Consider the following 15,861-nt stretch of genomic DNA (forward strand, 5'->3'; position numbering starts at 1 on the left):
CATGGAAAAGATCTAGGAAGAATACTGTCATGGGAAAACATGGTTAGAATATACTGCAAGAAAATAAATATTTTTCAGTTTGAAATGTCATCACAAAATAGGAGGCTGTTCTTTTAAATATTAAGTACTATTTGGTATTTGGCAACACAGTTAGTCTTTAAGTTGACTTGGAATTTGGGGTTACCAAATTTAAATTATGTTACCTATTTTAGGGTTTTACATGCTTTGTTGGGAAGGTTTTATAATGCTAATCTTTGTAATTGTTTTTCATTTGCACAATTTGCAAATATAAATTTCAATAAAAGTGTTGTTATTTATAAGTTCAGGTATAGTTTTAAAGAATCCAAAATATCACCAATGTCCCTTTTCTTCTCTACCTTTTTTAACTTTTCTGCATAACAAAAACTAGTTTAGGTAATATTGGAATCTTGTCTTATAACAAAATCTCTCAAAAATGCTTTAAAACAACAGTGGAATTTATTGGAATGAAGCAACCAAGGCATCTCAGCACTGGGAGGACTGAGGCAGCATCATCAGTAGTTCAAGTCCATTCTGGCTATAAAGTGAGGCTCAGCCTCTTATCAGAGAAACAACACATACATCAAAGAGCAATAACAAAATGGAGATTTTTGGATATATAACCACATATAACTTATATTCCTGCTGGCTGTATAAAGTTTACTAACTCATTTCTTTACCTATGTGCGAAGACCTTAAGGGCTCACTCTTCTTGAGTCAAAACTTTGCTGAGAGTAGAAATGTGATGATGAGGAAAAGACTAAGTTTCAAATCCAAATATGCAGTAAATCTGACTGTTAGGATTCATGGAAAAATAATGATGCATTAAAATAAAAAGAAAAAATTAGACTGAGTAGAGGCAAAAACATAGTTGAAAGTATGAGAGTTTTGTATGTTTTCTGAATGAATGCCTGGGTATTTATCCTATTATGGTAAAACTTTATCATAAATGAAAAAAAAAAAAAGAACAGCAATGGCTCTAACTCATCAACATAGTCAGAGTTTTCATAAAGCTAAACCATAGCTACATTTTCACTTGTATTTAACACTGGATACTACTGTGTTACTATGCAGAATGACTTCAATGTGACTATGTCATGGGTAGTAATAATTTATAAAATATATTAAACATTTATTGTGATTGTCATAGAGATAGAAAACCAACTTTTTCTAGAAATAATTTTCTCACTATTATTAAATGTTTAATGTTTTAGCTTGTAAGCACTTTTTAAAAATGTTTTTTATTAATCATTCCATTCATTTTCATATAAAATGATATCCTACTTGCTGGTTACCCGTCAACAACCACCTCCCCCGCCCATTCTACATCTGTCATCTCCTCCCTCCACTTTGCTTCTATGAGGATGCTACCTCACCCACTCACACTTTCTTGCACCACTGCTCCAGCATTCCCCTACACTGGGGTATCAAACCTCCATAGGACCAAGGGCCACACCTTCCCTTGATATCAAACGAGGTCATCCTCTTCTATATATTTACTGGAGCCATGGATCCCTCTCTGTACACTCCTTGGTTGGTGGTCTAGTCCCTGAAAGTTCTGGGTGGTCCAGTCAGTCTACATTATTCTTCCTATGGAGTTGCAATCCCACTCCACTGTTCCAGTCCTTCTGTCAGCTCCCCCAACTGGGTACTCAAGATCAGTCTGATGGTTGGCTCCAAGCATCCACATCTACATTGGTCAATTGTTGACAGAACCTCTCAAGGAACCACCATACCAGGTTCCTGTCAGCAAGTGCCTCTTGGCAACAACAACAGTGTCAGGGTTTGGTGTTTGCAGATAGATGGATTCTCAGTTAAGTGTGTGTAGTGCTGAGGGTAGGGGTCCGGGGTCCCTGGATGGTCCTTTCTTCAGTCTCTACTCCATACTTATACCTGTCTTTCCTTTTGACAGAAACATTTCTGGGTTAAAAATTTTGAGATTGGTGGGTGGCCCCATTCCTTCAGGTGCTGTGTCTATCTACTGGAGGTTCTCTCTCCCCTTTGCTGTGCATTTCCCTGAAGTCATTTTCATTAGATCCTGGGAGCTTCTTGCTTCCTAGGCATTTGGGACCTTCCAGTGGCTATCCCCAGTTCCTCAGCTCCCAGTGCTACACGTTTTTATTTAATCTCCTGACTCTCCCATACTCTCCAGTACCTGATACTTTCCCCTTATTTCCTCACCCTCCATTTTCCCTTCAAGTTCCCCCTCCCTCCACTTTCCTTGATCACCCTGCACCCCCCCCCTCAATACAGGATTGAGTATCCACACCCAGGTCTTCCTTCTTCTTAAGCTCCATATGATCTGTGGGTTTATCATGGTCATTTTGAGCTTTTAGGCAAATATCAACTTATCAGTGTGTACATACCATGTGCGTTATTTTGTGTCTGGGTTACCCCACTCAGGATATTTTCTAGTTACATCCATTTGCCTACAAATTTCATGAAGTCACTGTTTTTAACAGCTGAGTGGTACTCCATTGTACCACATTTTCTGTATCTATTCTTCTGTTAAGGGACATTTGGGTTGTTTCTAGCTTCTGGCTATTATGAATAAGGCTATTATGAATAAGGCTACAATATTATAAACATATTGGAGCATGTGTCCTTCTTATAGGTTAGAGCATTTTTGGAGTATATGCCAGTAGTGGTATAAGCTGAGTCTTCAAGAAGAATCTTTCCAATTTTTTCTAGGAACGGATAGATTGATTTCCATAGTGGTTTTGCCAGCCTGTAGTCCCACCAACATTGGAGTAGTGTTCTTTCTCCACATTCTTGTCAGTATCTGCTGTCACCTGTATTTTCGATCTTAGTGGTTTTGTTCTGATTGGTGTGAGGTGGAATCTTAGGATCATTTAGATTTCCATTTCCCTGATGATGTTAGTTGAATCTCAGCCTTTGGAGATCCCTCATTTGTGAATTCTCTGTTTAGTTCTGAACCCCAATTTTAATTGGGTTTTTGGTTATCTGGAGCATAACTTTTTGAGTTCTTTGTATATATTGGATATTAGCCCTCTGTCAGATGTAGGATTGGTAAAGATATTTTCCCAATCTGTTGGTGGCTATTTTGTCCTATTGGCAGTGTCCTTTGCCATAAAGAAGCTTTTCAATTTTATTAGGTCCCATTTGTCAATTCTTCATCTTACAGCACAAGCCATTGATGTTTTGTTCAGGAAATTTTCCCTGTGTCCATGTGCTCGATGGTCTTCCCCACTGTCTCTTCTATTAGATTCAGTATATCTGGTCTTATATGGAGGTTCTTGATCCACTTGGACTTGAATGTTGTACAAGGAGATAAGAATGGATCAAATGGCATTTTTCTAAATGCTGACCTCTAGTGCAACCAGCATGATTTGTTGAAAATGCTCTTTTTTCACTGGATGATTTTGGCTACTTTGTCAAAGATCAGGTGATCATAGACATGTGGGTTTAATTCTGGATCTGCAATTCTATTCCACTGATCTACTTGACTGTCTCTGTACCAATACCATGTAGTTTTTATCACTATTACTCTATAGTACATCTTGAGAACATGAATGGCATCTCTGACAGATGTCCTTTTATTGTTGAGAATAGTTTTTGCTACCCTATTTTTATTTGTTTGTTTGTTATTCCAAATGAATTTGAGAATTGCTCTTTCTAACTCTATGAAAAATTAAGTTGGAATTTTGATGGAGATTGCATTGAATCTGAGGATTGCTTTTGGTTAGGTGGCTATTTCTACTATATTTATCCTGCTGATCCATGAACATGTGAGGTCTTTCCATCTTCTGAGATCTTCTTTAATTTCTTTCTTTAGGGGTTTTCAGTTTTTGTCATACAGATCTTTCACTTGCTTGGTTAGAGTCACACCAAGATATGCTATACTATTTTTTGACTATTTTGAATGTGTTGTTTCCCAGTCCACTTATCTTTTTAGTAGAGGAAGGCTGCTGATTTGATAGTTAATTTTATATCCAGCCACTTTACCGACATTATTTATCAGCTGAAGGATTTCTCTGGTATAAATTTTGTTATCACTTATGTATACTATCATATCATCTGCAAATAGTGATATCTTAATTTCCTCCTTCCCAATTTGTATCCCTTTGATTTTTTTATTGTCTAATTGCTCTAGCTAGAACTTCAAATACTATATTTACTAGGTAGGGAGAGAGTTGGCAGCTTTGTCTTTTCCCTGATTTTAAAGATTTTATTTTAAAAATAAAAACCACAGATTTTATAACTAAAAGTAATAATTCTCTATACATTTCAAAGGCCAAACCTGGGGAATTTCATCATTCCCTATAATGGGTTAATTGCCTTACTAATTTCTAGTTCCTAAGTAGAATTCTTCTTCTTCTTCTTCTTCTTCTTCTTCTTCTTCTTCTTCTTCTTCTTCTTCTTCTTCTTCTTCTTCTTCTTCTTCTTCTTCTTCTTCTTCCTCCTCCTCCTCCTCCTCCTCCTCCTCCTCCTCCTCCTCCTTCTCCTCTTCCTCCACTTCCTCCTCTTCCTCCACTTCCTCCTCTTCCTCCACTTCCTCCTCTTCCTCCTCCCCCTCCTCCTCTTCCTCCTCCGATCTTGCTCCACAGTTTAACTGTACCATTAAAATCAATTGTAAAACTGAAATGAAACTTTTTTGGAGCCAACTATTATCAAGCTAAGAAAAAATACGCATCGGATGTGTTAGTTGCCTTTTGTATTTTTGTAATAGAATGTGTAATAATGCAAAGACTGCTGTAGGCTCATGCTTCAAAGAAATGGTTCACTGCATTGTATTTGTGCAGTCAAAACAGTTGGAATGCTTTCTAGGGTAGCATGTGGATCTTGCAGCATATTCTTTTCCTAAACAAAGAGAATAGGTGAGAACCATAGGGAGATGTCCTTTTCCAGCCATGACTCATTTGTGATAAGTAGCTAGGCTCCAAATAACAAAGTTTCTGCAACATTCCCAAACAATGTCACTACTGGGAAACATGGTCAAATCTGTGAGCCTCTTGTCTGCATTTCACATTCAAACTACAAATGTGAAAAGTAGTTAGTTCTATTCCAAGAGAATTGTGTTCTTTCTGTCAATTATTATTTTGGCTTATTCCTTTCTTATGTTTGGAGTAGTGGCAAGTGATTTGAAGCAGAAGGGTTGCTTTATCTCAAAGGAGTTTTATATATAATAATTAACCAAATACAAAAGTATAAGAATTTGCAAATAGTCATGCATTAAATAGAGCTGTATAGTTGAAAGAATAAATTCATACTTAGTATATAATCATAAAGTATATCCCTGAACCTATCACTAAACCTGTAGAGACTATTCAAAATTGTATGAGTTTTGTCCACAAAATTCAGTAGTGCTAAATAACATTGGACATAAGGTTCTGTATGGTAAAAATTCATTAATTTTATACACTATCTTGAATTTCATAGGAACATTCAACATTTTAAAAGTTGGTGCAGATGCCAGCTTTTTTATTATCTTAAAGTATTTTTCACATTAAGACCAATTAAACATTTTATACATCATGAAAATACTCAAAAATAGATATTAGTAATGGCAAGGGTAAAAAAATCTTAAAATGTATATTTAAGAATTCTATAATTATAAAAAGTTGGAAATTTATTTAATGAGATAAATATATAAGTTTGAGTAAAATATTTTGTTTTAAAATATTTTGTAATTCAGAGTAAACCAAGGTGCAAAGAGAGAGTTCATGTTAATAACAATTACTTTAGACATAGTTTATACTACTAAGACAAAGGTTTTATATTTTAAACAGTTTAAGATGTTAGCATGAGGCAGTTAATTATTATTGGAAAAGTATAAATACTACTTGCATTAAAACATTTCAGATATTGTAAAACGTTGATAATTGTGATTAAATGAGTAATCATAGCTGTTTCTATAAGGATGTTGTCTGATTTCCATTGCAGGAACAATGATTGCTCGAAACCCACCAATTTCATAGTCCTCCAAAGCATTCCTCTAAAATGACACTGATGCTACCTTATATCTTAATGTCATGCATTATGCTCCATTATTGCACAGGCTTCTGTGTTAAAATCAGGCAAACAATAGTTCACCATGCTAGTGTGAACCCTCATTTGCCTAATAGTCTAATTTGGCAAGTAGAAACACACATCTCTGTAATTTCCTTGTTTGTCTTTTATAGGTTGTTTTATTTTTTCATAATCAATTGACTATATATTATTCTACCTTTAAAGCCATATTTTAAAATCTATAAAACATTTTTTGACCTTCAGATATCATTATGCTTATAAACAAAATAACTATAATTGGTAGTACTTTTAGTGAATTTTTAATTTTATTATTTTATTATGTTGATAATGATTGTAGTGAAAATATTTATTGTTTTTGAGGTGTAACTGAAAATGTTAAATAAGGAATAACTTCCAAAATTGTATATTTGTGCGTGTAAGCTATTTAGTGTGCACAGACTCTGAACATTTGGCCAGAAGACATTATGTTCAAACATATATGTTTTATGAGTCTGATATTCAACTAAATTTTAATATTTTATTGCTCCTTTATGTTCACTCAAATTGCTTCAGAAAAAATTATTTATCAAACATCTTATGCTATTATTTCTGCTTCTTGGACTTTACTTGACCTGTGTTGATTGTAAACATAAGCTGAAAATGGTTCCTGAGGTATGCCTTGCTTCTTAAAGGCTTTTATGCTTCTCTACTATGGTAAAAGACAATATGTAGTCAACTGTCAACTCTTAATGCTGTTTTTCCTGTGATCTTTGAGTGTCATAAGAGACTCTGGTTCCATTTATTGATAATTGGATTTTTTTTAGACCTACAGGTCTCAAAAATGCAGCCAATGTAGATCTAGTTTTCTACAGGTATTGTCTCCTTTTGAGATTGTTTTACTCAATACTCTAGCACCCATCTATTTGAAGGGAAATAGATTATTATATTCAACTAATCATCCTACTTTCAATCCTATTTATTTGCTAGTTGAGAAGGTATAAAAAAAAAACCATAAATCAAAACAAACCTTTTCTCAGCCCATACAGTCTCCAGTCAGCACAGTTGCTTCTAGGAAAGACTTGTTAATTTTTATATGTTGACACGTATCCTTTTCTGCTTTGGAGATAGTGCCATCATATTACATATTATTTCCCTTTCTATTCTAGCTTTCCTCTCTGATTCTTACTGCCAATTTTTCTCATTTTCAAGCTCAACAAGGTTCTTGAATTTACAAAGTGAACCAATGCCCTTCCATATGGTTCCCTTCACATTAAATTTACTTTTAAAAATAAGTTTCTGCTTCTGGTGCTATCAGACACATTTTCTCAGACTTGTGTTTATTCTTCATTTTGCATACAGATATCTAAATGGTTTGTGCAGCTTGATATTCTGGCCATAACTTATGTTAATCCCAATCAAACCAACATATTAGATAATAATATAGACTCCAGCTGCACCTTAAGTAAACTTCCCAGTGAAACCTTAGCTTCCATTTTATATTTTACCTCAGTATGTGATGGGTTCTCACCATCTTGTTTGTAGATTTTCAGAGTGAAGCACCTTTATATGACATCATAAACTTTCCATCTCAGTTAGGTTGTAACTCAGATGAAATTTTATTTCAACAAACTGCTAACTTAAGAAATATTCTCTTGGCTCTATGCTCCTCCATGTTCCAGAAACAGCTGCATCTTCTTGTGTAGTGCCAGCCTCGTCCTTTAGTCAAAATGGTGAAGGTTGGTGTGAACAGATTTGGCCATATTGGGCTCCTTGTTACCATGGCTGCCATCTGCTCTCCACATGGCAAAGTGGAGATTGTTGCCATCAATGACCCCTTCATTGACCTCAAGTACATGGTCTACATGTTCTAGTATGACTTCACCCATGACAAATTCAATGGCACAGTCAAGGCAGAGAATGGAAAGCTTGTTGTAACAGGAAGCCCATCACCATCTTCCAAGAGCAAGATATGGCTAACATCAAATGGGGTGATGCTGGTGCTGAGTATGTTGTAGAGTCTACTGGCATCTTCACCATCATTCAAGGAGAAGGCCAGGGGCCACTTGAGGAGTGGAGCCAAAAGGGTAATCATCTCTGCCCCTTCTGCCGATGCCTTCATGTTTGTGATGGGTGTGAACCACAAGAAATATGACAACTCAATCAAGATTGTCAGCAGTGCATCCTGCACCACCACCAACTGCTTAGCTCCCATGGCCAAAAACATTCGTGACCACTTTGGCATCATGGAAGGGCTCATGACCACAGTCCATGCCATCACTGACACTCAGAAGACTGTTTTTGGGCCATCTGAAAGCTGTGGCATGATGGCCGTGAGGATGCCCAGAACATCATCCCTGTATCCACTGGTGCTGCCAAGGCTGTGGGCAAGGTCATCCCAGAGCTGAACAGGAAGCTCCCTGGCATGGCCTTCTGTGTTCCTATCCCCAGTATATGTGTTGTGGATCTGACATGCTGCCTGAAGAAACCTGCCAAGTATGAAGACATCAAGAAGGTAGTGAAGCAGGCATCTGAGGGTCCACTGAAGAACATCCTGGGATACACTGAGGACCAGGTTGTCTCCTGCGATTTCAACAGCAACTCCTACTCTTCCACCTTTGATGCGGGGGCTGGCATTTCTCTCAATGACAACTTTGTGAAGCTCATTTCCTGGTATGACAATGAATACAGCTACAGCAACAGGGTGGTGGACCTCATAGCCTAAATGGCCTCCAAGGAGTAAGAAACCCTGGACTATGCACCCCAGCAAGGACACTGAGAGCAAGAGAGAGAGGCTTTTAGCTGCTGAGAAGTCCCTCTTCCAACTTGTACCCCAACACTGAGCATCTTCCTCACAATTTCTATCCCAGACCCACATAACAACAGGAGGGGCCTGGGGATCCCTCCCTACTCTCTTGAATAGCATCAAGAAAGTTCACTGCACCTACCCTCCCAAAATATATTCTCTTTTTAATATTCTGAATGTATATGGAATATTATCCTGCATCAATTTTCTTCTAGAAGAGTATGTCAAACACTTATCTCCATTCCTATCAAAAACTACACTTGTTGTATTTCCAATTTAGTTCTTTATCCTACAGATGTCAGCACTTATTTTCCTTGTCTTAGGTAACCACAATCCCATTTTCAATATCATAACAACCTATAAAATAAATGTTGTCCTAGAGGTAGGCTCTTCCTACAGCTTAACTCATTTAGTTAAATACATATTCATATTTCATTAATTCAAATAATTTTAAATATATGTATTTAATCTTAAATATATTTACATATTTATATTTAACATAGTAATATATATATATATATATATATATATATAATTGTCTGTGTGTTTGTGTATGTTGTGCATGTAGTGAGTGTAGTTAAAGTTAAACTGATTTGTCTGTATTGTCATGGCTTCATTGAAATCAAAGTTGAGGATCTTACCTTGACCTGCAGGTCATCCTTTATTGAGAGGATATTTATAGGTGGTGCCAGAATTATGAGAAAGATAAAGAAGATAAAAAATATAAAAGATAAATGCTGGAGTCAGGAGGTCTTTCATAACCTTTCTTTATGCCAAGCAGGTTTATTAAATACAGCATCTTATATATTGATTTGTATTGAAAATATTTGCCAAGATTTATAGAAAGCTAACTCAGAAAATATTGTCTTCTGGCCTGTGATGGCTTCTAATCACAGTGATCATGTGTACACACACAGACACACAAATATTAATGCACACCACCGACACATCAACAAAATAAAATAACTTTAAAATGCCACATTTAGTGCATACAAGGACAGAGAAATAACTTAAAACACATTTGAAAGGCTCTTACCTTCATCGCTTTCATTGAAAATCTCTCAAAAGCTAATTCTAAGAGAAAACCTCAGATTATAAAGGATATGTAATGAAATATATCAAACAAGGCCCACTGGATAAGAAGATTTTCAACATACAGTTGTGGCTTCAAATGCTGTGATATGTACTATTCAATACTGTACATTTCCATTGATTCCCTAGTATGAACATGCATTGTATCCTACCTAAGTTTGTCCATGGTATTTTGAATTTTAGAGGGAAGGCATTATTTGCTTCTTCTCTAGAGAAGGAATTTCAACACTGTGTATGACAAGAAATGATAAATAGCTTGGATTTTCTCCTTCATAGGAAAAAAATCATAGCAATATCTCTGAAAGGGGAAGTGATTTGATGAATTGAGAATTAAGTTGTTCACTTGAGTATTCACACAGTGAATGTATTAAGGGAGAAGGTAATGGGTAGAAAAAAAATTAGATAAAAGATGTTTATTTCTCCAAATCAGAAAAGGCAAACAAAGGGATTGCTCTGTTTTGTTTTCTTTTGTTTTGCTTTGATTTTTGATGTCTTTGATGCTCTTTCCTCATTTGAATTTCACAAGAAAGGTCTATTAGATTTAGGAATCACTTGTTTACCATGAAATCAATAAAAAACTTAGCACTTTGTTTTGTATGTTCCATGACTTGATGGTGTTCCTTTAAAAGACAATCTATTAGAAAGACACGAAGTAAATTATTATTGTGCCTTGCTGTTACCCTTTGTTTGTTAGATTAATGGGGAATAGTAAAAGCAACATGTCATTATAAATGCAATTATTTGAATTGAATTATAACTTAGTTCATGAGTGTCTATTACCATTCTGCACTATTGGTCATTCAAAATTTGTCAGCAGCAAGTATTCTTTAATGGTACCATTACAATATTAAAACTATACAGATAAATTAATATAATTCATTCACAATGTAAATAGTATATAATAAAGGAAAATTGCTTCTTCCATATTTAAAGGATATGACATCATACTTGGTTTATTTAAAGCTAGAAGACATTTAAAGCCAATGTGAACATTCACAAAATAAGATGTGTTAATTCATTGTCCTAAGAGCATTTTTTTCTGAATAAAAAAGGATTTTTTTTAGTGACAGCTTGAAAAAACTGTATTGCTCTATTTTTATCATACAAAAAATCATAAATGATGAGATGGCTATAGGGATTTTGATCCAAAATTGAAACTATTAGTTGTGGTTTTTATATTTTTTTCTGGAGACAAGGTATCAGTGTAGAGTCTTGGGTTTCCTGCAATTATCTTTGTAAACTAGCCTGGCCTGGAATTCATAGTGATCTGCCAGCTTCTGCCTCCAAAGACCTAGAACTAAATGTGAGTGCCACCACTGCCTAGAATAAGTGGGTTTTTAATTCATTAACTTTTATTTGTTATTTAGATTACATATTTATGTATATGAAAAACTTTACTTGCATATATGCAATTCATACTTGTTCTTATGGAAATCAAAAGAAGGCATTGGATCCTCAGGATCTGAACTCAGAAACCACCATTTGGGTGCTGATATTGGAACCCAGGTCATCTCTGTTCTAAATAACTGTACTTTCATCTTAGTCCCTATAATTATTTTTATTATTAGTGTCAGTCCACATTTCTTTTCAAGGGAGTGGCAAAATAATATGTATATATATTTAATTCTCTGTATGGATTTCTTTAATTGTACATAGTACCCTTTTCTGCCAAGAGAGGGCAGCAGGGCAGCAGTTCCCTAGGAACTAGAATTACAGAGCCAACACATGTGTGCTACAAATCCAGTCTGAACTCTTTGCAAAAGCTGGCAGTGCTCTGACTGTTGAAACATCTCTCCTTTACCAGGCTCTCCATCAATTTGCATATCAATTTTCTTGCATATAATGAATCATTCTTTCCATATTTGACTTTTTATTTTATTGTATCAACTTTTCGGTTGAATAAAAAACCTTAATATTCATATATTATTAATTTAAATTTTTTAATACCAACCAAAGTGTGGGGCACTAGATCCTGTGAATGGAATCATATAAGTTGTCTTTGATATCTAAATCTTGCACAGACTTATATTAACATTTCTTTCCCCTTCTATCCCGTATTAAGTAATGTTTCATTATTCAACAATAAGCCCTTGGAATGTCACTGTAACTCATCCACATGCTTTTGATAGTGCCATCATTAGTAGGGATATTACTCACTGACATTTATGAACTTGAATTTATACAGTGCCCCAGAATACCATTACAGCAGCCATGCAAATCATCATGTACTCAAGGACTTAGTGAAATAAATCAACATATTGAAAAATATTAGTCAGCAATTCTAAGTCCTTCAGTGGTCACAGACAGCACTCACAATTAAGTTCAAACTCTGCAAAGTTTCCACCTTAGTTTCACCCCTGTTTCTCCTGCTATAACTTTTTCAGTTTCCATCCATTATTTTTAGGTCTTAATTCTTCAACAACTTGGCAATATATGTTCTTAAACTTTTCACAATTCCCCATCTGAAATATTCTTCTTAACTTTTATTACATTTATCTTAATCTTGAATGTTATTCCTTAAAGTGTCCACAAAGTAGTTAATTATTTCTAAGATAATAATAAGATTTTATTCAGATAATTATATAGTACTGTGTCCATAATGGTGAACAAAAAGAGTTTCTGTCCTGAAACACCTGCCTAGTCTTTTTAACTTCTGTAATGGTGCTCTTCCCCTGTCTTGCAAATGACCCTTTACATTGCTAAAAAAAAAAAAAAAAAAAAAAAAAAAAAAAAAAAAAGTTCAATTCCATAAGAATAATATCAGTATATCTTTTAGAGTTTTCAAGAATTGATCGAGTATTTTATTTTGAATTACAGAATTAATATAGACACTGCCACACAACAGCTGATCTATGAATATTAATGACAATGTAAAAATTGAATGAGGGTGTTTTACATTAATTATCTATCACGACAATAAGGAATTATATGCAAATCAACTTATATTTTTAATGCCTTATTTTATTATTTATAATTTTGAGTATGTTCATTGACTTGTGAGGGCTAAATTTAAGAGGTTTACTTGCTTTGCTTTCATTAATTAATTTGTTTATTTAACTGTAGCAGTGCAGAGTTGCTCCATTCTGATCACTATGGATTATTGAGCCTCTAACTATCCACCAGAGCTCTCTATACTCATGAATGAAAGACACACACATCAGCTTAAAATTTAATATGCCTAACTGGCTCAATGACTGGAAACTTTTTAACCTCCTTGTGGCTAGCACACACTTCTGTTATTCCTGAGTTAATATTTGCTCTCTGCTGTCAGTTACCCTGATTCTTACATGTCAGGAAGCCTTTTAGTCTAACCTTTTTGCTTCCCCATTACCACCATTTTGTTTGTTATTTTCCCCTCTCAGTCCCTTGTCCACACAATCTAAAAGTCCCACCTCTGTCTCCCTGTCAAACCATTGTCTGCACTACAATTCTTTATTACCACCCAAAGCCAAGTGGGGAAGGAACCCTCAGCATCTGGAAGTGTGGCTTTTGGGAGCTGAATTAAGACAAAATATTATAACCAATTCCCAACATCTCACACTTTCTGTACAATAAAAAAGGCTCTTCTCTCAGACATAAATTGAGCATAACCATAACAATTATGTAAATTACAAAGTATGATATACAATTAACATCCAGTATATCATATTTTTCAACTAGATAAATACTCTACAATTTATCTTGACTTACTGATTTTTCTGTACCTGAATGATGTTCTGATTTTAACTTGTATTACCATCTGAAAACCATCCTTTCTGTATCATCTTCCTCAAAACTAAACATTTCCAAATTATTCCTTAACTGTGAACCTATCTATGATTTATAAAATAACCATATACCCAAAATCAAGCGATTGGAATGATGATTATCCACAACTTCCTGTTGAGTAGGGGTGAGGAAAATTTCTTTAGAGGGTTTTAGGGGTAGAAAAATTAGAAAATTTGGAAAGAATTTAAAAAGCTAGCCTTAGTGTCTTATTCAATTTTTGTCCGTTTTGAAGGCTTAGGACTTGATTGAAGTTCTTACTGTATCTGTCTGAAAGACTGGATGAAGCAAGGTCATGTGGAATCTCTAGCAATTTCTGAAGCTGCATTGGAAGCCATTCTCTGGAGACAGCTTCAGGAGGCAGGGAGCTGGAACAAGAGGCTATATCAGAGTCCCTGAGGATAAATCTTGCCAGAGCTGTATATTCTGGAATATATTAATCTCACAACCAAACGTTTAGTACTATTAAGATATTTGTATGGATTGTTCAGGATGCACACACAGATCAGTTAAGGTTGAATTTTGTTCCTACTTTGAGCAGGTGAAAGACAACTATTCTTTTATGAGTTATTTTGACCAATAACCAATCTTCATGCCATATGAAGGATGACATGAATAATCTTAAGGGTTCCTTAACCAATAAGATTTATTGCCTACTTTTGCTGAAATTTTGGCAAGAGACATTTTTATTTTTTACACTCCATAATTTATCCTCCACCCCCCATGCTGTGAGCCACCTTCTGACTGTTCCACATCCCATACCTCCTCCCCATCCCCTGTCTCCATGTGGATGTTCCCACCCCCACCCCACCTGACCTCTAAAACGCCTGAGGACTGCAGTCTCTTGAGGGTTAGGTGAATCATCTCTGAATGAACACAGACCTGGAAGACCTCTACTGTATGTGTGTTGTGAGCCTTATATCAGCTGGTGTATGCTGTCTGTTTGGTGGTCCAGTGTTTGAAAGAAATCAGGTTTCCAGATTAATTGAGACAGCTGGTCCTCCTACAAGATTGCTCTTTCCCTCAGCTTCTTTCAAACTTGCCTACTTCAACAAAAGGGATCAGCTGCTTCTGTCAATTGGTTGGGTGCAAATGTCTGCATCTGACACTTTTAGCTGCTTGTTGGGTCTTTCAGAGGGCAGTCATGATAGATCCCTTTTCATGAGCATTCCATGGCCTCAGTAATAGTTTCAGGCTTTGGGACCTCCCCTTGAGCCAGATCCCACTTGGGCCTGTCGCTGGACCTTCTTATGCTCAGGATCCTCTCCACTTCCATCCCTGTAATTCTTTCAGACAAGAACAATTATGGATCAGAGATGTAATTTTAGGATGGTAATCCCATCCCTCACTTGATGTCCTGTCTTCTTGTCTGAGGTAGGTTCCTTCTCCTTCCTGTTGGGCATTTCATCTAAGATCCCTCCCTTTGAGCCCTGAGAGTTTCTCACATCCCAGGTCTCTGGTGCATTCTGGAGGGTCTTCCCAATCTACTGTTTTGCAAGGTTGCCTGTTTCCATTTTTCTGCTGGCCCTCAGGACTTCAGTCTTTTTCCCTCACCCAATACCAGATCATATCCCCCCCCATCTGCTTTCCCTCTCTCTCTCCCTCCCCACTTATGATTGCTTTTTTTGGGGGGGTGGCTAGAGAAATTTTTAAATCTAAGACAGTTATTAGGCTTTTCTCATGTTCAGGACTTAGCAGATCAACTTACCTGTCCTGTTTGATTTTCTCTAATTTTTCTTTTCTATAGCCAAGATATGCAGGGAGACTTCCCCTGTCATATCTGATCCATGTCACTCTAGGAAGGGTCTAAATCCTTTTCCCTTTTCTTTTCAACACAAATACAAATCTTATCTCCCCAAATAGCATGTCCTTGGTCAAGTTAATTGCAAGAGAATTATGTTCTCTCCAATCCCAGTGCACAATTTTCAATTCTCTCTCCCCTCTTTTTCTCTGTTTCCTGCTCTCTGTCTCTGTCTTTCTTATACAGTCACACACATAGTCGTGTGAACAAAAACACTTTAATACAATCAGTTTTTATACTTAACAAATTTTAGCTGAGCACTTATTAAATGCCTGCCTACTTAAGTACTGTATTTTCTTGTGATGGATGTCTCTTCATGACTAATTACCATTATGGTGTTTCTTTTTATCCTCAGTAAGTATTTAAATATATCCTACTTAGAAATATGGAATTTAATTTTTCACTACGTGTT

General features: G+C 35.8%; 1 pseudogene; it reads left to right on the forward strand.

Annotated features, from left to right (window-relative positions):
- Positions 1 to 7,715: 7,715 nt before the first annotated feature.
- Positions 7,716 to 8,728, forward strand: LOC110304439 (glyceraldehyde-3-phosphate dehydrogenase pseudogene; annotated as a pseudogene).
- The last annotated feature ends 7,133 nt before the right edge of the window (positions 8,729 to 15,861 follow it).

This window comes from Mus caroli, unplaced genomic scaffold (genome assembly GCF_978045245.1).
Source record: "Mus caroli unplaced genomic scaffold, Mus_caroli_1 scaffold_1, whole genome shotgun sequence".
Taxonomy (NCBI): domain Eukaryota; kingdom Metazoa; phylum Chordata; class Mammalia; order Rodentia; family Muridae; genus Mus; species Mus caroli.